At 42.0% G+C, this 22734-nt stretch overlaps 1 pseudogene; it reads right to left on the bottom strand.

Moving 5' to 3' along the window:
* Nucleotides 1–21661: 21661 nt before the first annotated feature.
* LOC103352002 (E3 ubiquitin-protein ligase RNF220 pseudogene) overlaps nt 21662–22734 on the bottom strand; it is a 28974-nt pseudogene continuing 27901 nt past the window's right edge.

The raw sequence follows: 22734 nt of genomic DNA, 5'->3' as shown, positions 1-22734 counted from the left end.
GGAGAGAGACTGGGAAGCTCTAGAAGTGTTCGGCTATTTCCGGAGAGCGAAAGGGTGGGAAAAAGCAAAGGGAAAGATCGGGTAATTCAGTCAGAACTGTTGGGGTGGAAAGGAAGCAAGTCAGTTTCCTTTAAATTCAGTATATACTTCTAGGGAATAACAAATTTTAGAGACTATAACTGCAACTTTGAATATGCTTTATTAGCCTATTATATGATAAATCATCTTAATTTTACTATTTTCAAAGATGTACTTATTTATTTGAAGGGAAGCATTACATAGAGGAGAGGGAAGAGGCAAACAGATCTTCCATCCGCTGGTTCACTCCCCAGATAGCTGCAGGGGTGTGGGGAGGTGAGGGGCAGGGGTAGCTAGGAGTTCACTAGGAACTCCACTTGAGTCTTCCACATGGTGGCAGAGGACTAATGACTTGGGCCATCTGCTGCTGCATTCCCAGGTTCACCAGCAGGGAGCTGGGTGGGAAGTGGAGCAGCCAGGACTTTAACCAGAAGTTGTGAGTTGCAGAATTTTAAAAAACTTGGCAATACACTGTAGCTCAGTACCATGTTGAATCAAGCAACAGGATAAGTGAGTGGAGGGCAGAATATTTCTCTTTAGGTTCTTTATAGATCATACCCAAATAAAGAGGCAAATAGTAATTTTCATCTGCAACTATTAAAGCCATTCACTAACTTCATTTTCTTCCTAAAAATATGTATAATATTGGGGATTGCAGGGGCCCCCAGAAAGGAAAGAAAAAGATCAAAGAAAAAACACAGTGCAATTTTCTTGGAGCCCTGAGGGAGGGGGACATGGGAGACAGGGGAAACATTTACAATGAAAACTTGAGTGGCTTCACAGACCAGACTGAGAACTATGCACACTTCCATGCAAAAAAGGTTACTCCAATGTCAGTTCTCTTATTCGTGTAGCATGCCTCATTAGCACATAAATTGATCAATCAGGAAGAACTTCCTGCTTTAGAAGCACATAAAAGTCCAAGTTAGGCAATGGCAATGTTGAGCAGGCAGCCCTCCATGACAGACCTCCCTGGCTGCCAGGGAGAGAGAATGTCACTCACTAACTCAGCACAGAAGAGAAGCAGCAGCTCAAAAGGTGGCAGAAGTCCACCAACCTGGCAGAGAGGAGAGAGCTGTGCTGCCCAACACAAAGTGCTGTGCTACCCCCAGAAGAATCCAGCAAGAAGAACTTGCCATATATCTCAAGACAAGATGAAGACCTAAGTGACTAGGAGTTGTAGACTGCTCCTGCCATTGCTCCTGTAACACTGACTCCATAACTCCTGCAGCATATTTGGAGTCTCACCTGGAATTGCTGGAGGGGTGAGTGAAAAAGCAGGCTAAGACATAGTTGCTAATCCTTACCTGTTGATTGATCTATTCTGGCCTCTTGAATGGTTAAGTTGTACTCCTCAGAAAGAGACCAATCAGAGAATCTATTTGTTTATAAAAGAGCCAGCACTTGCAGGTTATATGGGCAACTCCTCCCTTGGAGTTCCCCTCCTGACTGCTATGGCAGGACCTTTTAATAAATCTCAATGCACTAAAAAAAAAAAAAATCTCAATGCACTTACTGTCCCTGTTTATGTGGAAATTTTTCATTGTCTTGCAACAATATTGCTTTAGTTTCCAAAAACTTGAATTTGTGCCTATTTATGTCACTTGAAATTCTTATGCTTCTTTCCTTCAAAAATCTTGCTGAAAATGTCTCAGTATATTCCAGAGTGAAACAAATTATATGGATGTCATCAGATGGGCATCCCTGATTAACATCTCAAATAACCACAACTGCTAAGGCAGGGCTGGTCCAAAGCTGGGAGATGGGAACTCAACCTAGGTCTCCCATGTGAGTAGCAGGGGCCTGGTTACTTGAACCATAACATCACCTGCTTCCTCCTGGGGTGTACATTAGCAGGAAGCTGGAACTAGAACCTGAGCACTTATATGGGATGCAGGCTTCCCACAAAGTGCCTGAACTACTAGGCCAAACACCTGCCCCCCAACTAACAGATTTTAAAGAATCTATGGGGCTGGTGTTGTGGCATAGTAGGTAAAGCTGCCACCTATGACGCCAGCATCCCATGTGGGCACCATTTCAAGTCCCCGCTGCTCCACTTCTAATCCAGCTCCCTGCTAATGGCCTGGGAAAAGCAGCAGAATATGACCCAAGTACTTGAGCCCCTGCCACCTGTGTGGGAGACCAGGATGGAGTTCCTGGTTCCTGGCTTCCACTTCACCCAGACCTGGCTGTTGCAGACATTTGGAGTGAACCAGAAGATGGAAGGTATTCTCTCTCTCTCTCTCTCTCTTTCTCTCTCTTTCTCTCTCTCTCTCCCTCTCTCTCTCTCTCTCTCTCTCTCTCTCTCTCCCTCTCCCTTTCAGATATAAATCCAAAGACAAAAACCTATATCAACATAGCGAACTGATGTGTCTCAGTAACAGGATGTTAGAAAGATCTTATTATGGTATTTGAGTATTTTGAAGGGGGATTTAAGAAAGCATGAATGAACTCCAACCCACTTGTTATCAGAAAGCAGGGCCAATTGCATGATTGTCCAGCTCAATCTTAACCCATAGGGAGAGCAGACTAGGGTGAGAATAAAGCTGTAATTGGCAAAGTGGCAGTCACCCATCTTGGCTAAGAGAGCGGGAGTTTGATGTTTTTTGGGTGTCACGGTGATCATGTATTTATCTGTTCTTTGACAAAATTACAAACTAGTCTTGTTTTGTCTCACTGAGTCAGCCTCTAAGTGGCTTTGTCTTAGGTTGGTGCTCTGTGAGTTTATGTCCAACAAGAGAATAGCATGCTTAACTCTGAATGCTTTGTCAGCTTTCTTGATGAGAGGGGCCTCCTTGACTTCCTCTCTTTCTCAAATAGTAAGTGAAAAGCCTTATAATATAAGGAACAAATGTTATAAGTGGTGGGAAAGAAGAGAGGAAGTACAACAGGGGCGATTATCCTGTCTTTAATAGAAAGTAGTCATGCACATTGATGCAGTGGCCAAGTTTACAGGAATTAAAACTGCTATTTTGGTTGGTGAAGATTCTATGCAGAAACAGCAGAGGATGCTGAATTGCCATCCAGAGATGGTCATTGCCACACCAGGCAGGCTGTGGGAGCTGATCAAAGAAAGACACTCTCATTTGAGCAACCTACTTTTTTTTTTTACATTTTTTAAACTTTAATTTAATAAATATAAATTTCCAAAGTACAGTTTATGGATTACAGTAGCTTCCTCCCCCCCCATAACTTCCCTTCCACCCTCAACCCTCCCATCTCCCGCTTCCTCTCCCATTCCATTCACATCAAGATTCATTTTCAATTATCTTTATATACAGAAGAACAATTTAGTATAAATTAAGTAAAGGTTTCAACAGTTTGCACCCACACAGAAACATAAAGTGTAAAATACTGTTTGAGTACTACTTATAGCATTAATTCACATTGTAGAACACATTAAGGATAGAGATCCTACATGAGGAGTAAGTGCACAGTGACTCCTGTTGTTGACTTAACAATTTGACACTCTTTTTATGGCATCAGTAATCACCTTAGGCTCTTGTCATGAGTTGCCAAGGCTATAGAAGCCTTTTGAGTTCACCCACTTCAATCTTATTTAAACAAGGTCCTAGTCAAAGTGGAAGTTCTCTCCTCCCTTCAGAGAAAGGTACCTCCTTCTTTGATGACCCGTTCTTTCCACTGGGATCTCACTCACAGAGATCCTTCATTTAGGTCTTCTTTTTTTTTTTCCAGAGTGTCTTGGCTTTCCATGCCTGAAATACTCTCATGGGCTTTTCAGCTAGATCCGAATGCCTTAAGGGCTGATTCTGAGGCCAGAGTGCTGTTTAGGACATCTGCCATTCTATGAGTGTGCTGTGCATCTCACTTCCCATGTTGGATCATTCTCTCCCTTTTTGATTCTATCAGCTAGTATTTGCAGACACTATTCTTGTTTATGTGATCCCTTTGGTTCTTAGTCCTATCATTATGATCAATTGTGAACAGAAATCGATCACTGGGACTAGTGAGATGGCATTGGTACATGCCACCTTGATGGGATTGTATTGGAATCCCCTGGCACATTTCTAACTCTACCATTTGGGGCAAGTCCGATTGAGCATGTCCCAAATTGCACATCTCTTCCCTCTCTTATTCCCACTCTCATATTTAACAGGGATCACTTTTCAGTTAAGTTTCAACACTTAATAATAATTGTGTGTTAATTACAGAGTTCAACTAATAGTATTAAGAAGAACAAAAAAAATTCTAAAAGGGATAAAGTATTAAGTTGCTCATCAACAGTCACGGCAAGGGCTGATCAAGTCACCATTTCTCATAGTGTCCATTTCACTTCAACAGGTTTCCTTTTTGGTGCTCAGTTAGTTGTCACCAATCAGGGAGAACATATGGTATTTGTCCCTTTGGGACTGGCTTATTTCACTCAGCATGATGTTTTCTAGATTCCTCCATTTTGTTGCAAATGACCAGATTTCATTTCTTTTTACTGCTGTATAGTATTCTATAGAGTACATATCCCATAATTTTTTTTTTTTTTGACAGGCAGAGTGGACAGTGAGAGAGAGAGACAGAGAGAAAGGTCTTCCATTGCCGTTGGTTCACCCTCCAATGGCCGCCACGGCCGACGTGTTGTGGCCGGCGCACCACGCTGATCCAATGGCAGGAGCCAAGTACTTATCCTGGTCTCCCATGGGGTGCAGGGCCCAAGTACTTGGGCCATCCTCCACTGCACTCCCTGGCCACAGCAGAGAGCTGGCCTGGAAGAGGGGCAACTGGGACAGAATCCGGCGCCCCAACTGGGACTAGAACCCGGAGTGCTGGTGCCGCAAGGCAGAGGATCAGCCTAGTGAGCCGCGGTGCCGGCCCCATAATTTCTTTATCCAGTCTACTGCTGATGGGCATTTAGGTTGATTCCAGGTCTTAGCTACTGTGAATTGAGCCACAATGAACATTAAGGTGCAGACTGCTTTTTTGTTTGCCAATTTAATTTCGTTTGGGTAAATTCCAAGGAGTGGGATGGCTGGGTTGTATGGTAGGGTTATATTCAGGTTTCTGAGGAATCTCCAGACTGACTTTCATAGTGGCTTAACCAGTTTGCATTCCCACCAACAGTGGGTTAGTGTCCCTTTTTCCCCACATCCTCGTCAGCATCTGTTGTTGGTAGATTTCTGAATGTGAGCCATTCTAACCAGGGTGAGGTGAAACCTGACTGTGGTTTTGATTTGCATTTCCCTGATTGCTAGTGATCTTGAACATTTTTTCATGTGCCTGTTGGCCATTTGTATTTCCTCTTCCAAAAAATGTCTATTGAGGTCCTTGGCCCATCTCTGAAGTGGGTTGTTTGTTTGTTGTTGTGGAGCTTCTTGATCTCTTTGTAGATTCTGGTGATTAACCCTTTATCTGTTGCATAGTTTGCAAATATTTTCCCCATTCTGTTGGTTGCCTCTTCACTTTCCTGACTGTTTCGTTTGAAGTACAGAAACTTCTCCATTTGATGCAATCCCAAATGTTAATTTTGGCTTTGACTGCTTGTGATTCTGGGGTCTTTTCCAAGAAGTCTTTGCCAGTGCCAATATCTTGCAGGGTTTCTCCAATGTTCTCTAATAACTTGATGGTGTCAGATAATAGATTTAGGTCTTTAATCCATGTTGAGTGGATTTTTGTGTAAGGTGTGAAGTAGGGGTCTTGCTTCATGCTTCTACACATGGAAATCCAGTTTTCCCAGCTGCCCTTGCTCCAGGGAGTGGTATTGGGTCCTGGATCAAATATGAGTTGGCTGTAGATGTTTTCTACATCTACATCAATCAATGTGGATTGATTTCTTGTGTTTCTATTCTGTTCCGTTGGTCTATCCATCTGTTTCTGTACCAGTACCATGCTGTTTTGATTACAACTGCCCTGTAGTATGTCCTGAAATCTGGTATTGTGATGCCTCCGGCTTTGTTTTTGTTGTACAAGATCGCTTTAGCTATTTGAGGTCTCCTGTGCCTCCATATGGATTTCAGCATCATTCCTTTTTAAAATTAGTTTTCTAGGGGCCAGCATTTTGGTGTAGTAGGTTGTTGTCACCTGCGATTCCTGCATCGCACATTGGTGCTAGGTCGAGTTCCAGCTGCTCCATTTCTGATCTGGCTCCCTGTTGATTTGCCTGGGAAAGCAGCAGAGGATGGCCCAAGTGTTTGGGTCCCTGCACCTACTTGGAAGATCTGAATGAAGCTCCTGGCTCCTGGCTTTCTCCTGGCTAGCCCTGGTTGTTGCAACCATTTGGAGAGTGACCCAGTGGATGGAAGATCTCTGTATTTCTCTCTCTCTCTAACTTTTCCTTTCAAAGAAATAAAAAAAAAAAACCATAGTTTTCCTATATCCAGTACTATCAGCAGCTAAATGCTTTTTGTTTATTTATTTTCTCTTTTGTGTTATTCATATGTGTCTTCTTTCCTCTTCTCTATTTGTGTGTGTATGTTAGGTAGAGTTGAGACAATGTGCTTGACAGATAATACTCTAATTTGTGACATGATGATAAAGCATTATTATCTGAAATTTGTTCTTATAGATAGCTTTGGAAAATGCTCAGAGGAACTGAATTCAGGATTGGAATTGAAAGGAACTCTAAAAATAATTTTCTAGGCAATACCTGAATTATTCTAGCATTCAAAATAAATTATAACTGTAATCACACTTTGATGCCAAATAGTTCTCTGTATGATTCCTTATATTTTTTAATGATATATTTTATTTATTTTTAAGGCAGAGTGACAAAGACAGAGAGAGACACAGAGAGGAACGTATCTTCCATCCACTGGTTCACTTCCCAAGTGGCTGCAGCAGCCAGGTCTAGGCCAGGTGAAAGCCAGGAATCTGGAACTGCATCTGGGACTCCCATATAGGTATCAGGAGGCAAAATATTTGGGTCATATCCCAATATCTTTCTAGGCATATTAACAGGAAGCTGGATTGGAAGTGGAGTAGTCAGGGGCCGGTGCCATGGCGTAGTAGGTTAATCCTCCGCCTGCGGTGCAGGCATCCCACGTGAGCGCCGGTTCTAATCCTGGCTGCTCCTCTTCCAGTCCAGCTCTCTGCAGTGGCCTGGGAAAGCAGTGGAGGATGACCCAAATCCTTGGGCCCCTGCACCCACATGGGAGACCAGGAAGAAGCTCCTGGCTTCTGACTTCAGATCGGTGCATCGCTGGCCATTGCAACCATTTAGGGAGTGAACCAATGGACGGAAGACCTTTCTGTCTCTCCTTCTCACTGTCTGTAACTCTACCTCTCAAATAAATAAATAAAAATCTTTAAAAAAAGCAAGTGGGGCAGTCAGGTCTCAAACTGGCACTCTGCTATGAGATGCTTGCAGTGCAAGTGTTGGCTTAACCTGTTGTGCTACAACAGCGGCCCCAGGACATCATTTTTTTTTTCCTTTTTTGTAATATAATGGTTTGAGAGACAGGGAGCAATATTTTGAAATTTTATTCATTTTCATTTTTTTTTGAAAGGCAGAGAGGCCACGGCAGGGGGTAGGGAGTGAGAGAGAGAGAGAAATATCTTCCATTTGCTAGTGCATTCCCCAAATGGCTGCAATGGCCGGGGCTGGGCCAAACCAAAGCCAGGAAAAAGGTCATCTTCCACTGCCACCGAGGCACGTTAACAGAAAGCTGTATCAGAAGCAGAGCACCTGAGACTTGAACTGGCACTCTGATATGAGCTGCTGGCATTGCTACAACACTGGCTCCTTCATTTCTTCGAAAATGGCACTTTCCTACTTAACCACAGTGAGCATTAACTCACTAAATAAATTAATGATAATTCCCTATGTTATCTACTATCTAGTCTGACTTTAATTTCCATGTTCCCAGTGCCTGACAAAATTCCTGACTAGTGGCAGTTCGTATTTGAATAAATTAATTACTCTAGAGCAACTAATGGGACAACAAAAGCATATTTGTTTATTCAAATATATTGAAATGTTAGAGGTAGATTTTTTCAATTATAGTATATTTTAATTTGCAGATGAAAATAAAAGAAGGAGAAGAAAGAAACCCAAGAGAAAGGAAAAGAAGAAATACAGATGACCAGATTTTTTTCCTTTCATTTGTGTTATGGCAAAGATTAAATGTATATAAAAATAGAGAATGGTGTAATGATCCCCCATGCATACAACAACCAGCTTGAATAATTATCTATTTGTGGGAGGTTCCCTATGTTCTTCAGTAATTTTCAAACCAATCCCAGGTATCATTTCATTTATAAATAATTTAGCATTTCTCTCAAAAAGATAGACTTAAAAAAAGCATAACCTCAGTACCATTATCATACTTAACAAATTTAATAATAATTCCTCAATTCTCATCCCACTCCATTTTAAAAATTTCTGTTGTTTTCTAGTTTCATAGTTTTACATGAGGAAGACAGCATGAAGAAAGCCAAGGTCTGACTGCTTCTTTTCAAGAATCAATTTATCTAGAATAATAATGGGAGGATGATCTCCTTCCTATAGCTTCCAGTAGCAGTAAACTAAAACATTTCATTTTAGTGTTTGTCAGCAACCAGGGTCTTCTCAAGGAGGTTAAATGATACAAAATCCATTTGAATGCATGATTGTCAACTTCTGGGCTGGAAAATGTGCAATTCTATACCTCATGGGCTTGGAATTGGGGCAGAAGAGGGAGAACAGCCTCACCCTGGCTTTGATGGAATCATGTCTTGTGTTTCCTTTGACTCAGCAAGACTTTGAGACCAGAATAGCTCCTATTTCCCCATGTCTTCCACAGAAAGAGGATACACCACATGGATGTTTGCCTGTCACTTTCCCATTAAGCCCTATGGGTAGCTTCCTAGGAAGATTTCTTAGAATCCAGGGTTGTGCATGATATAAATGGAGATTGGCCCTGTCTTGAAACATACTGTTTGCATTCTAGGAACTTACCCTGCTCCTATTTTGTACTTGTACGTATATGAGATGTGCAGGGCTTATTTATGGTGACTTAGGAATGTCACCTCAGGAAATGAGGCTTCCTTGAAATTCTGTTTAAATGGCTTTTCCTTAGCAACTCATAGCCACACACCACCCATTGCATAAAAGAAATATACAGAGAATTAACATTTTTTATTAAAAATATAAAATATGAACCATAAAACAGGATATAATGACTTTTTTAGATTTATTTATTTGAGAGTCAAGGTTACACGGAGAGAGAAAGAGATGCAGAGAGAGAGAGAGAGAGGCCTTCCATCCACTGGTTCCCTCTCCAGTTGGCTGCAGCGGCTGGAGCTGCACCAATCCGAAGCCAGGAGCCAGGAGCCTCTTCTGGGTCTCCAACATGGGTGCAGGGGCCTAAGGGGTATTCTGATAACACTGACTTTTTGTTTATTCATCGAACAGAAATTTAGTAAACTGTGATTGATGATGTGCTGTACAGAATTTGAATCTGGCAGAAAAACACTTTGGAAAAGTCATAAAAAATAGACTTTAGACAATGGGGCCTATAAGATGAATGCCGACGACAGGGGACCATGCTAAAACCAAGCCAAAGGAAGGCACAGGCAAAGGAAGCAAGAGCAGACAAGGCAAGAATGACATGAATAGTTGCCTGGGCATTCTGGACTACAGTAATGCCAGAAGAACCAAATTGGGCTCCAGGACAGAGTGACATTATAGGGCCCCTCCAAGATTATGATGATAGGGTTCCATGACAGTAGGAGGCGTATTTCTGAAAACTAAAGCCTTTTGACATCTTTTCTGCGTGGTCCTCAGATTTTTAAACCAGACTTTCAGGAGGAGAAAATGATTGATTTTATATATCAAACAGTTAGTGTCTTAATAGAAAACACAGCACACAAATCTATATGCCATTGAGATTTTGAATCACAACAGGAGAAGTTATCACCTTATTGTTAAAATATCATAGGAAAGTTAACATTGCACCCCTCATTTTAGTTAACCCTTAAAGATCAAGGAATATTTGTCAAGCTCTGGACGAAGCTTTGTTTGTGTCCTCCTAATTTTACTGTCTTTCCTGCTTTTTTTCTAGGTCTTGGATGCAAGTATAACTAATAAATTGCATGGTGCACTTGCTATTAATGCTATACCTGGTAAAATTATAAAGAAATGTTGGTATTCTAACAGCTAACCATCACCCACTCAACTGCTCTGCCCCCTCCAGTTGTCACCCTGGTCATGGCAAAAGCTCAGTGCTGTAAAAACTGGACTCTTTTCATCATACTGAGGGAAACAGTCTGGTGGTATAAAAGTTTATTTGGTCTTTGTTCCTGTTTCCTGTCACAGAGTTCTTAAAATCCTTGACTTTTTCTGAGTGATAAGAATGTCTTTTGTTATTCGTAATGAGCATACCCTTTTTAAAAAATCACATGTGAGTTTATGCTAACCACGTGACCTAGGTTGGAGACCCTAGGAAGCCCAGGATGGGACTGGTCACCTAAAAGACTGGGTCATTAGAAGACTGGAAGTTTGAAACTTTCAGTCACACCCACTAACTTCTAGGAAAGGCAAAGGTGGCAAGAGTTGAGTTCTGTAAAAACTTGAACCATGTTTGAGGAGCTTCCAGATTGTTGAACACTTGGAGGTGCTTGAGAGATGCATAGAAACTTCACATCTCTTCCGTCATGCTGTACTCTATGTATCTCTTCCATCTGGCAGTTCATCTGTATCCTTTGTAACATCTCTTATAATAAATTGGTGAACCCAAGTAAGTGCCTCTCTACATCTTGTGAGCCACTCTAGCAAATTAATTGAAACTGAGGAATGGGTCATGGGAACCCTGTATTTATTGCCAGTCAGCCAAAAGTATAGGTGGCAACTTACTATATGTGACTGGCATCTGAAGTAGGAGGGAGGTCAGTCTTGTGTGGCTGAACCCTTAATCTGTGGAATAAGATGCTATCTTCAGGTCAGAATTGAATTAAATTATAGGATACTGAGGATGGTGTTGTGGCATAAGGGGTAATGCCACTGCCTGCAATGATGGCATCCTATATGTGTGCCGATTTGTGTCCTGGCTGCTCCACTTCTGATCCAGATCCCTACTAATGGCCAGGGAAAAGCAATGGAAAATGTCCCAAGTATTTGCCACCCTGTTACCCACGTGGGAGACCCAGATGAAGCTCCTGGCTCCTGACTTCAGCCTGGCCCAGCCCTGGCAGTTGCAGCCATCTGGGGAATGAACAGGATATAGAAGATCTCTCTCTCTCTCTCTCTCTCTCTGACTTTAAAATAAATAAATCTTTTTCAAAAAATTGTAAGATACCCAGTTGGTGTCTGCTGCAGAATATGATATCAAAAGTGTTGTCTGTTGAGCACTAACTGTATCATAGTAAAGGAGGAAAATATCTTCATTCTGAATTAACTAACTAATAGGATCATGTTGAATTTTTATTTATTTGTTTTAAATAGGAGGTTTTTTTATTTAACTAATTTTTATTTGGAAAACAGAGACACACAGAGACAGAGATAGACAAAGTAAGCAATATATTCCATCTGCTGTGTCTCTCCCCAGATGCCCACAATAGCTGAGCCTGGGGTGGGCTGAAGCTAGGAGCCCAGAACATGGGTGGTGCAGACCCAAGCTGCCTCCGAAAGTATGCATCAACAGAAAGCTGGAATTTAGAGCAGCACTGGACTTGAACCCAGGCATTCCAATATGAGATAAGAGTATCCCAAGCAGAATCCCAACTGCTGCACCAAATACCTGACCACATGTTGGTTTTGCAGATAGATGGTTTCCTTCAAGCATGATTAAGGGATAATTTATTTTCCAAAACCTCGTGAGAATTTAAAAGATCCAATGGCAAGGTCATACAGCTGAGGAGGTTATGACTTGTTGTGCTGGGACACAAGAATTTCTGAAGCTCTGCCCTGGTAGTTTAGCCTTTAATGCTAAGGAAAGTTTAGCCTAACTAGGCTCAAATTCATTAAAACTCAAAATTTCTGCCTAACCAATCATTTGGAGGGGAAGAGGTATACCATCATCAATTCTATATATTCCAATATACCTCCACCCTCCAGCTAACTCTGTTTAGCTGCAGATTCAGAATTTTGCACATAAGCCAGCGCCGTGGCTCAATAGGCTAATCCTCCACCTTGCGGCGCCGGCACACCGGGTTCTAGTCCCGGTCAGGGCGCCGGATTCTGTCCCGGTTGCCCCTCTTCCAGGCCAGCTCTCTGCTATGGCCAGGGAGTGCAGTGGAGGATGGCCCAGGTGCTTGGGCCCTGCACCCCATGGGAGACCAGGAAAAGCACCTGGCTCCTGGCTCCTGCCATCGGATCAGCGCGGTGCGCCGGCTGCAGCGGCGGCCATTGGAGGGTGAACCAACGGCAAAAGGAAGACCTTTCTTTCTCTGTCTCTCTCTCTCACTGTCCACTCTGCCTGTCAAAAATTAAAAAAAAAAACAAAAAAGAATTTTGCACAGAGCCTGATGTTGCTCTGCTATCTATCCTCAAGTAGGAGACCCAATTCCCATAACCAGTTCCAAAGTCAAGAAAGTGAAACTAAGCATTTTAGCATAAGATCAAAAATGGTATGGGGGTGAGGACGCAAAAAGGACGTTTTCTGTAATGCCTAGAAATTATAACACAAAACATGGCAACTTTGTTGATTCAATCTCATTGTCCACCTAGCATCCTAGTTAACAGGATTTACATTATATTTAATCATTTTGAAAATTCCCAAACTGCATATTTTAACACTGTACGCCTTCTCTCCCTGCCTGACTTCTCGCCTTCATTTTCCTATTTTAAGATTTTTGATCCTTCCTCTGCATGAATATCTAATCTAAAGAAGACCAATATAACAGGGGGATTCAATTGTATCAGTAGTCAAACTTCCCTAGGTTGAAGGCTCTGCAGTTCTTCAAGAAGTATTTTACTAATGACCTAGAATGTGTTAATCTCCTGAGTATTCACACTAGCTTCTAAGCATGGGTCCTATGCTTGACACTGTACTTGATTTATCCTATTTTTACATGTACAACCACAATTGTCATCATCCTTATTTTATAAGAAATAAACCAGAGTGGAATGGCTCTATCTCACTCATCAACAAGCCATATTCTGCTTTGATGAATGAAGTAGCTCCATTCATTAGACTTGGTGGCATGTGGGCCCTGTTTCACTAGCAAATTGGAATAGAAAATTAAGGGCAGGTACATATAGGCGGGACCTGTTATTTCAGCCAACCTGCCTTTAAAAGGGGAAAATTGTTCAAACTGTTTCTTGGTGCCTTTATCCTGGAGAACATTAGTCATTTTCTGTCATTAATTCACAGTGCCTGGCACTGCAAGTAAATGCTTGATCCATGTGAGCTATTATGCACACTGTTAATACGTTATTATTATTAAAACTATCTGTAATTCAGCGACTCACTAAAGTAATTCATCTAGAAATGAGAACTGAGCCTGAACAGACAGGATGGTTAGGAATTAATGTAGCACTTAGTTCACACAGAAAAGACATGAGCCAAGGCCCTGAGCCAGGGGCATGCAGATATATCCAAGAGATGGAAGAGTGCCCAGGGATCTCTAGACTATGTGTGTGATGAAAGGGAGATTGGAATATAGTAGGACATAGGTTTATTGAGGACAAATTGCAATGTGGCCATGCTGTATAAAACTGGCAGGTGTTTATTCTGTATGTCTGTGGGAATCAGATATTTAGGGTAAAGTTACATAGGCCCATTCATGTTTCAGGGAGGTAACATAATCTGCGGGAGGTAGGGAAGGAGAGAGGTGGAAGCTAAAATTAGGACTCAAGAGTTTATTGCAATAGTGCAATAGAAGTAAGAATGAATGATGACCTGGCAATGGGAATTGGAAAAAAAAGGGTAATCAGATAATCGAGGGATTTAGAGACTGATTAGATGGAAAGTGTTGAACAACTGTGATATTTTGTGTTTGAGTGACTGAATTGTGGCAATGCCATTATCCAAGTTAGGAGACATGGGGCAAGTCACAATACAGAAGTAGTTCAGTTTACACATGTTGAATTTGAGAGTCATGTGACTCCAAAATGTTAGAAACATGTGCCTGGCATTTAGGAGAGAGACAGCAGAGATAAGAGCATAAATCTGTATACTATGAGTGTGGAAAAATGATGGGTGAAAAAGCTTGACATGAAAAATAAATCACAGGTAATAGTTACTTGTATGTGCGTGTGTGTGTGTCTTTTTGACAAAATAAAATATTCATAAATAATATCTATAATTCTGTATATGAGTTGCAAATTTGGATGTAAGATAATAATAACCAGAACACTATTGGACAGGGTGACCAGAGAAGCACAGTGCAAAGCAATAAAGAGGACAAGAATTTGGCTTAGCAGTTAAGACACCAATTAGGATGCCCATGTCCCATGTCAGAGTTCTTGGGTTTCAGTCTGGCTCCAGCTGCTCACTCAGCTCCCTTCCAGTGCAGACCCTGGGAGGTAGCAATGATGACTCAAGTAGTTGGGTCTCTGCCACTCACATGAAAGACCTGAATTGAATTCCTAGCTTCCAGGCATTTGGGGAGTGAACTAGTGGATGGGGGCTCTCTCTGTCTTTATCCTTCTCTGCCTCTCAAATGAACAAAGTAATAAAATAAAAGCAATGAGGGTAATTACAAGAATTAGATCTTATGCAATTGCAGGAGCTCTAGAATACATCTATGGAAGGATAGCATCTCTGCATTTGATGGCAGCTCAAAGTCACTAGACATTTGGTGTCCACAGTTGGGAAGAAGTGACATTTGTGACATAGAGGAGAATAAAAACCATCTGGAACCCACAGGATTCACTTGATTTTATGAGGACAAACTAAAAGCTATAAATATTTATATTTACTGGGACCTGCATCTATCTCCTACTGCCTCCAACCTGGACAAGCAGCTTACAGACTTCACCACGAAGCTGCATACGCATCTGTCCCAAGACATGGAGAAGCTGAAGAAAGAGATATTGGCAGAGTTGGAGTTGCTGTAGACCCCACCAAAACCCCACAAAATGTGCACATGGACCAGTGCTAGTGAGCATAGTGATAACAGTTCCTGATTCTACACCAAATTTCACAACATAATAAAAGTGCTTCACTTCAATTTCCCAAATCGTGCTCAGATTTTTCCTCTGGACTTCACTCAGAACCATACAGTTAGGGAAATCCTTGGAAACATAGTTCTAGCTTAGCTAAACTGAGAAAACCACCACGACAGGTTTGAGGCAGTATAGTAAAATGTCAGTGATCACTTTTAATGTGGGTCATTCTATGCATTGATTATAGACAAGAACTTCTCAGTGTTTGGTGCTCAAATTCAACAAAAAGCTTTTTCTGAGAAGAACTCATTTAATCCGTCACATTTATTCCCCCCAGATCCCAATGAGTACCTCTATCTTCAATGTTCTGTGAAGCAAGGAGGAAGGAAGAGTAAGCACAGTTACTGGCACCATTTGGGAAAGATTCTGGTCATCATGAAGTTTGGTCACTAACTTCTGATATCTTGAGAATGGACATTACATTCTGAATCTTTCTCCTAGATTTTTTTAAAAAGATTTATTTGAAAGTCAGAGTTACACACAGAGAAAAGGATAGGCAGGGAGAGAAGTAGCGGTCTTCCATCCCCTGGTTCACTCCCCAATTGGCTGCAAAGGCCGGAGCTACACTGATCCGAAGCCAGGAGCCAGGAGCTTCCTCCGGGTCTCCCACAAGAGTGCAGAGGCCCAAGGACTTGGCCCATCTTCCACTGTTCTCCCAGGCCACAGCAGAGAGCTGATTCAGAAGTGGAGAGCCGGGACTCAAACCGGTGCTCATAGGGGATGCCAGCACTGCAGGAGGCAGCTTTACCTGCTACACCACAGTGCCAGCCCCTTACCTAGATTTTTTGAAAGAGTGTATTTTCTCTTATTTTTGGCAAATCTTGGGGAAATAGCAGTGACACATGAGTTGGATTAAGTATATAAGCCATAGAAGGAATAGTGATAATTTCTAACACTTCACATGGGAAAATGGCCCCAAAATCCCCAGTGTGACTCACAGATATTTTCCCAGATTAAGAGCAGAGTTTTAGAGGCAACACATTCTGCTATGGTGCCCTCACTCACACCTCTTAGGAATATGAGCTAGAGGAAGGCCTGTGGATACAAAAGAAGAACAGAGGAGGGTAGCTTGAAGGCACAATGATGTTGGACAAAGGATTGCAAAGATATCCTTATGATTTTATAGGATAAGGTGTGCTTTGAGCATTTTCCAAAGGAAAGAATCAAAGGCGGTATTGTTACAAAACTCCTTATTTTTATTTTTTAAATATTTATTTATTTGAAAGGCAATGTGTCAGGGAGAGGAGAGAGAGTTATCTTCCATCCACTGGTACACTCTCCCAATGGCTGCAACAGCTGAGGCTGGGCCAGGCTAAAGTCAGGAGTCTGCAACTCCATTCGGTTCTCCTCACATGCGTGCAGAGGCCCAAGCAATTCTACTGCCTTCTCAGGTGCATTAGCAGGGAGATGGATTGGAAGTGATGTGGCTGGGGCTTGAATGAGTACTTATATGGGATGCTGGCATCACAGGCAGCAGCTTAACCTGCTGCACAAAGCTGGCCCCAAAACTTTATTTTTACTTAAGAACCTCCAGTGAAAAGCCACACTCTTTTTTGTTTTGACTGACATTAAGTTATACAAGTATAACCAGAACATGGTAAATAACTCAAGAAACATAAATACATCAACATACATAGTTTACATATTTTAAATATATTATTTTACTTTGGATAAATAAAGTTTAAAAAAGGAAAGATTAATTTAGCTACTATAATTTTTCACGTAAAATTTCTTTATGAAGTTCTGGTTATTATTCTTTTTTAAGATTTATTTATTTATTTGTAAGGTGGAGTTACAGAGAGAGGCAGAGACAGAGAGAGAGAGAGATCTTCCATCTGCTGGTTCACTCCCCAGTTGGCAGCAATGGCCAGAGCTGTGCCATTCTGAAGCCAGGAGCCAGGAGCTTCTTCTGGGTCTCCCACATGGGTGCAGGGGCCCAAGGACTTGGGCCATCTTCTACTGCTTTACCAGACCATAGCAGAGAGCTGGATTGGAAGTAGAGCATCCAGGACTCGAACCAGTGCCCATATGGAATGCCTGCACTGTAGGTTGTGGCTTTACCCACTATGCCACAGCACCAGCCCCTGGTTATTCTTTTAAAAAGTAATAGGAAATATGGGTGTTATTTTGAAGAGAAAACTTTCTTCAGGGTTTGTGGTAATAGCAATAATTAATATTGACTTAGGAATTTCTATATGATGGGCATTAACCAGTTATTTACACATATTATCTCATTTAACCCTCTCAACACCCCTGGGCAATTAATAGTACAATTACTTCCACTTGGAGGTGAGGAAATTGGAGCTCAGAAAGGTTGTAACTTATGTAAAGATACACAGCTAACTTCCAGAGCCAGATTTCAAATCCAGCCTACAGGACTACATTAACATTTCTACAAAAAATTCACACTATCCCTTCATATTTACTCTGTTTTATTTGCCAAATTAAGTTATTGTTCCCATTTGTACGTTTCCAACAATCTTTTGATGAGGGAACATTAGTGCATTTCACCAGAAATGTGTCAAATAGCTCTAGAGAAATAAGTGTCTTTCCCCAGAATGACTAATTTTACCCAATACGTTAACAGACAAAAAATGGCTTGGATTGAAACAGCACACCCACACAACCCAAGCAAAGAAATCGGAGTAAAGCAAACTAATCAAACAGGATCTCCATGTTCCCGTGCTTATCCCAAATTCTTGTCTTCATTCTCCTGATTGATTATAATAATAGTGATGATAACTCTTTTAATTTTACAGATACCCATGTGGCCATTTAAAATATTCCCACAGAATATACTGAACTCACGGTCAAGCAGAGGAGGGAAAGAATAAAGAATAATTTATTCTTTAGAAAGGCAGTGGTTGGCTTAATGAGATCTCTGCCATGGAATTAACCCAGGCAGGGAGGCTGTACCTGCAGGAGGGTGTGTCCCCTCATTGGCTGTTATGAGAGAAGCTATCAGGTGCCTTCTGCTGGAGTTGGCCCTGTGCTGCCTCTGTCTGAGGGTCGTCCTGTCTGCACATGGAACTCTCTCCACCCACTCCTTCCATGCTTGCTTTTCACAAATGGCTGGTTTTCCACTGTCATTAGGCGATACAAATCTGCAAGGTGATGTGGGTCGGCAGGGTGATGTGGGGCCAGGTGATATGCAGTTTAAGAAAAGGCATGTGCAGCCTCCGGGGGTTGTGAGTCAGTGAGAACGTGCAGCCTGTGGTGTTATGTCACCAAACTTACGTGAGCATGGTCCTGGCACAACTTGTTCCAGGGCGTTTCCCATGCCTGCTGCCCTTAGCTGTGTTCAGGCAAATAGTGGAAAGTCCTTGTGAAGATTCCTAGTCCTCTTTGAAATCTGCCTCCTTCTAATAAATTGAATAATCTGCTCTGGAGAGAAGTTCTGTATTTTCTGTTATCCTTCCTAGCCAGGGCAGTCTTTTAGCAGTCGGTATTATGGACACAGAGATATTTTTTCAACAAACATAAATATTAAATATGTGTCTTGCACATTATATCCCCCCTCCAAGATCTCCCTAAGATTCAGTGCTGAGGAATCTTCTCACTTGCATGATCCACACCCACATCTCCTCCTCTTGCTTATCCCCATAGCAACAGTCTTCACCCATTCTGGGGTCTTGTCCATTCATGGCCACTTGCTAGCTGTGTACCAGGAAGTAAATCACTAAACTACTCTGAGCTAATAACATCATCCTCCACAGCACCCATTCATTTATTCATTCACTCAACACATGTCAACTGAGCTTTTAGTTGAACAATGAGCTAAGTACTGAGAATTCACCAGTGAATAAGACAGATGCTATCTTTACTCTCACAAAATTGGACACCCAGTTTTATTGTCTTGGGGAGCAAGACAATAAAACGACATATATAAAAATGCTAGTAAGTGGGTCAATATAAAGAACATGATATGACAAGAAAGAATACAACAGCTTCTTTTTTTTAAGGTTTATTTTTTATTTTTAAGAGTTCTTTTTTTGAGAAACTTAATCGACTTTGAAGAAGAAACCAAGAATGATACATCTTTTGCGAGGACTTAGACATAACTATAGCTTATGAGACATAAGAATATACTCCATTTAATACACTAAAACAAAGTAAATCTTTGAGAACAGGTTTTACTATTAACTCTCATAATCCAATTTTTTGAGGACAGAGGTCCTTCATGGAAAGTTAGTGCACACCAACTCCTGTTGTTAATTTAACAATTAAACCTCTTATGGATGATGTCAATGACCACCTGAGGCTCTTGACATGAGCTGCCTAGGCTATGGAAGACTTTTGTGACCACAAAATCCTTCAGTATTTAGACAAGGCCATAAGCAAAGTAGTTCTTCCCTCCCTTCAGAGAAAAGTACCTCCTTCTTTGATGACCACTTCTTTCTGCTGGGATCTCACCCACTGAAGTCCTTCATGTAGGACACTTTTTGCCAGAGTGTCTTGGCCTTCCATGTCTGAATGCTCTCGTGGGCTTTTTAGCCAGATCAGAATGCCTTAACGGCTGATTCTGAGGTCAGAGTGCTACTTAAAGCGAATTGTCATTCTATGAGTCTGCTGTGTGGACTGCTTCCCATGCTGGCATATTCACTCCTTTTTAATTCTATCTATTGTTATTACCAAATACTTAATCCTACCTATATGATCACTTTAACACTTAAAATGCTATTTCACCACTCAGCTTAAGGAGATTTGGGGTTCTATGGCAAGTTTTTAAATTGTAACATTAGAAGTAAGTTGTAGGAATGTATGAAGAACTATATGGTTTTACAGTTACAAACTTCATACATTTCACAATTACAACTTTAGGTACATGATGATTCTTCCCAGCATGCTCACTCTCCCACCCACACTCCCAACCCTTTCTCCTCCCTCTTATTCCCACTCTTATTTTTTACTAAGATCTATTTTCAATTAACTTTATATACATATGATTATCTCTGTGTTAAGTAAAGAGTTCAACAAATAGTATGAAAAAAAAAAACTTCCTCTAAAGTTGAGACAAGGGCTGTACAAGTAATTGCTTCTTAAAGTGTCAATTTCACTTCTACAGATTGCCTTTTAGGTGCTCTATTAATTATCACAGGTCAGGGAGAATATATGTATTTGTCTCTTTGGGACTGGCTTATTTCCCTAATTATGATGTTTTCCAGTTTCATCTGTTTTGTTGCAAATGACTGGATATCGTTTTTTTTTTTAATCACTCATAGTATCTTTCTTATTCTTATTTTTTGAATTTTTGCCTTTATTTTTTGGCATTTGTAGAATTTTTTTTGCCTGATGGCTTTTATCTTTGATTTGCTTCTTTGTTGCTTAGTGGGACATATATGCTTTCAATGAATACTAAGAGGTGTATGCTGGGTGTGGCCAGGGTGCTCTGTTCAGTATTCTAGGGTGGGGCAAGTATCCAGAGTAAGACCCCAGTTGGGCATGGCAGATCTCCTCTGGCTGACTGGATGGAGAAGAATGGTTACCTCTGTCGGTGTGACCAGCCCTTCTCCCAGATGAGGAGCAACCAGGTGTTAGTCTCCAGTGTGCCCAGAACTCATCCATACTGCTTAATAAACTGCACATTTGATCTGTGGAGTCTTTCCTGTGAGCAAGGTTCCCTTTGCTATGAGCTGCTATAGGCAAGTGAGGAACTCAGAGAGTGCAGAGAAGAGCTCTGTGGTTGCCCAGAATCTAGCCACGCTCTGCCTCCTCTAATTTAGTCACTGTTTTCTCAGATTCAGCTTCCAGGACTCTGCCCCATTAGCCAGTCCTGTCTATAAGGAAACTAAAGTGTTCCCAGAGCCACTGTCCATGTGTGGTCCTCCTAACCAGATTCGGTGTCGGCAGGGAAGGTGGGTTTTTCTCTCTGGTTATATCTGTGGTTGCAGGCCTACAAAGTACCCGCCATTGCAGCCCTGGTCACTTCTCAATTGTGCTGGGTGAGTAGGAGAGTCCTGCAGGCAGCACTTCCCCTCCCCTCTCATTGCAGGGCAACCCGCATGGTACAACTGGAGCAGTACAGGCCCTCCTTCTCCGCTTCATCTGAATTGGTGTGACCCTCCCTGACTGGGTGGGGGCGGCCCCAGCTATTGCTGGGTGCATGCACAGGAGCTGGGGCAGCTGCCACCTGCCTGTGTCCAAAAAGGGCATCAACTTTGCCCCACTGCTGGCTGCACATCTCCACTGTAGCAGGGAGAGAGATGCGCCATTTTTTTCCCCACCTCTTTTAGATTGGTTGCCTTCTGTCATGGGTGATTCAAGTGGAACCCCAAAAGCAGTCCACCAAGCTTTCTTTCCCCTTGTATTAGCAGCGCTGTGGGCCCATGGAGTCCACTCTCACCTGGCTTGCCGGGGTAGATGTCCTCCTTTCTGGATGCAAGTCGATGGTTCTTCTGTTGTGTTTTTTCTCTCTCAGAATGGGTCTGGACTGCCTCCACTGCTCATGCAAGGTCTCCCACCACAGCTCTTTTGCAGCTTTATCCTGATAATGTACTCTCTCTCCTTTTTAAAATATTTTTGCCCCACATAAAGAAGAGTGTCCTGTGGCTATTCTGCCATCTTGGAACCAATGGATTCTAATTTAGATTGTAAGTCATGGGAGGCCACTCCAAAGAAGAGCCATGAAAACTGAACCTGAAGGATGAAAAAGAATGTGAAAGTTATAGGATAAAGTCTATAGTTACAGAACAAAATTTTTTAAAACTCACATTACTGTCTTTTCACTGAGAGACAATGCTTCCCTCTTGAGTTGCAAACTGGAACATACATATAAGAATAAGAAAGGGCTGAAAGAGCTTGGGCAGAGATTTGGAGTTGGGAAAGTTTCATATATTCCAGGAGAGTCCAGATAGCTAATTTATGAGTGAATGCTCCAAAGGGGTTTGTCGAATTAAAACAGGGGATAGATTAGGCAAGGGCTTGGAGTCCATGCGAAGAATCTTGAATCAAATACTAGAGTATAGTGGAAATCTGTCATATTGATTTTTTAAAGGGGTTTTGTCATCCAGCAGGCTCAGGCTATACTTTTATTTTATTTTATTCTATTTTATTTTTTAACAGTTTATTTATTTATTTGAAAGTCAGAGTTACAGAGAGAGAGGAGAGGCAGAAACAGAGAGAGGTCTTCGATCTGCTAGTTCACTCCCGAATTGGCTGCAATGGCCAGAGCTGTGCTGATCTGAAGCCAGGAGCCAGGAGCTTCCTCTGGGTCTTCCCATGCAGGTGCAGGGGCCCAAGCACTTGGGCCATCTTCCACTGATTTCCCAGGCCACAGCAGAGAGCCGGATCGGAAGTGGAGTAGCCGGGACTCAAACAGGCACCCATATGGCATGCCAGCTCTGCAGGCAATGGCTTTACCCATTACGTCACAGCATTGGCCCCTATATTTTTATTTTTTAAAGGTTTATTTATTTATTTGAATGGCAGAGGGAGAGAGAGAGCGAGAGAGAGAGAATCTTCCATCCGCTGGTTCACTCTTCAAATGACCTCAATGGCTGGGGCTGGGCCAGGGCCGCAGCCCAGATCCAGGAGCTTCTTCCAGGTCTCTCATGTGGGTGCAGGGGCCAAAGTACTTGGACCATTTTCTGCTACTTTCCCAAACACATTAGCAGGGAGCTGGA

Source organism: Oryctolagus cuniculus, chromosome X (genome assembly GCF_051225735.1).
Source record: "Oryctolagus cuniculus isolate XC-2025 breed Fujian yellow rabbit chromosome X, ASM5122573v1, whole genome shotgun sequence".
NCBI lineage: Eukaryota > Metazoa > Chordata > Mammalia > Lagomorpha > Leporidae > Oryctolagus > Oryctolagus cuniculus.
The sequence above is the reverse complement of the archived record's forward strand: the minus strand, read 5'-3'. Positions and strand labels throughout refer to the sequence as shown.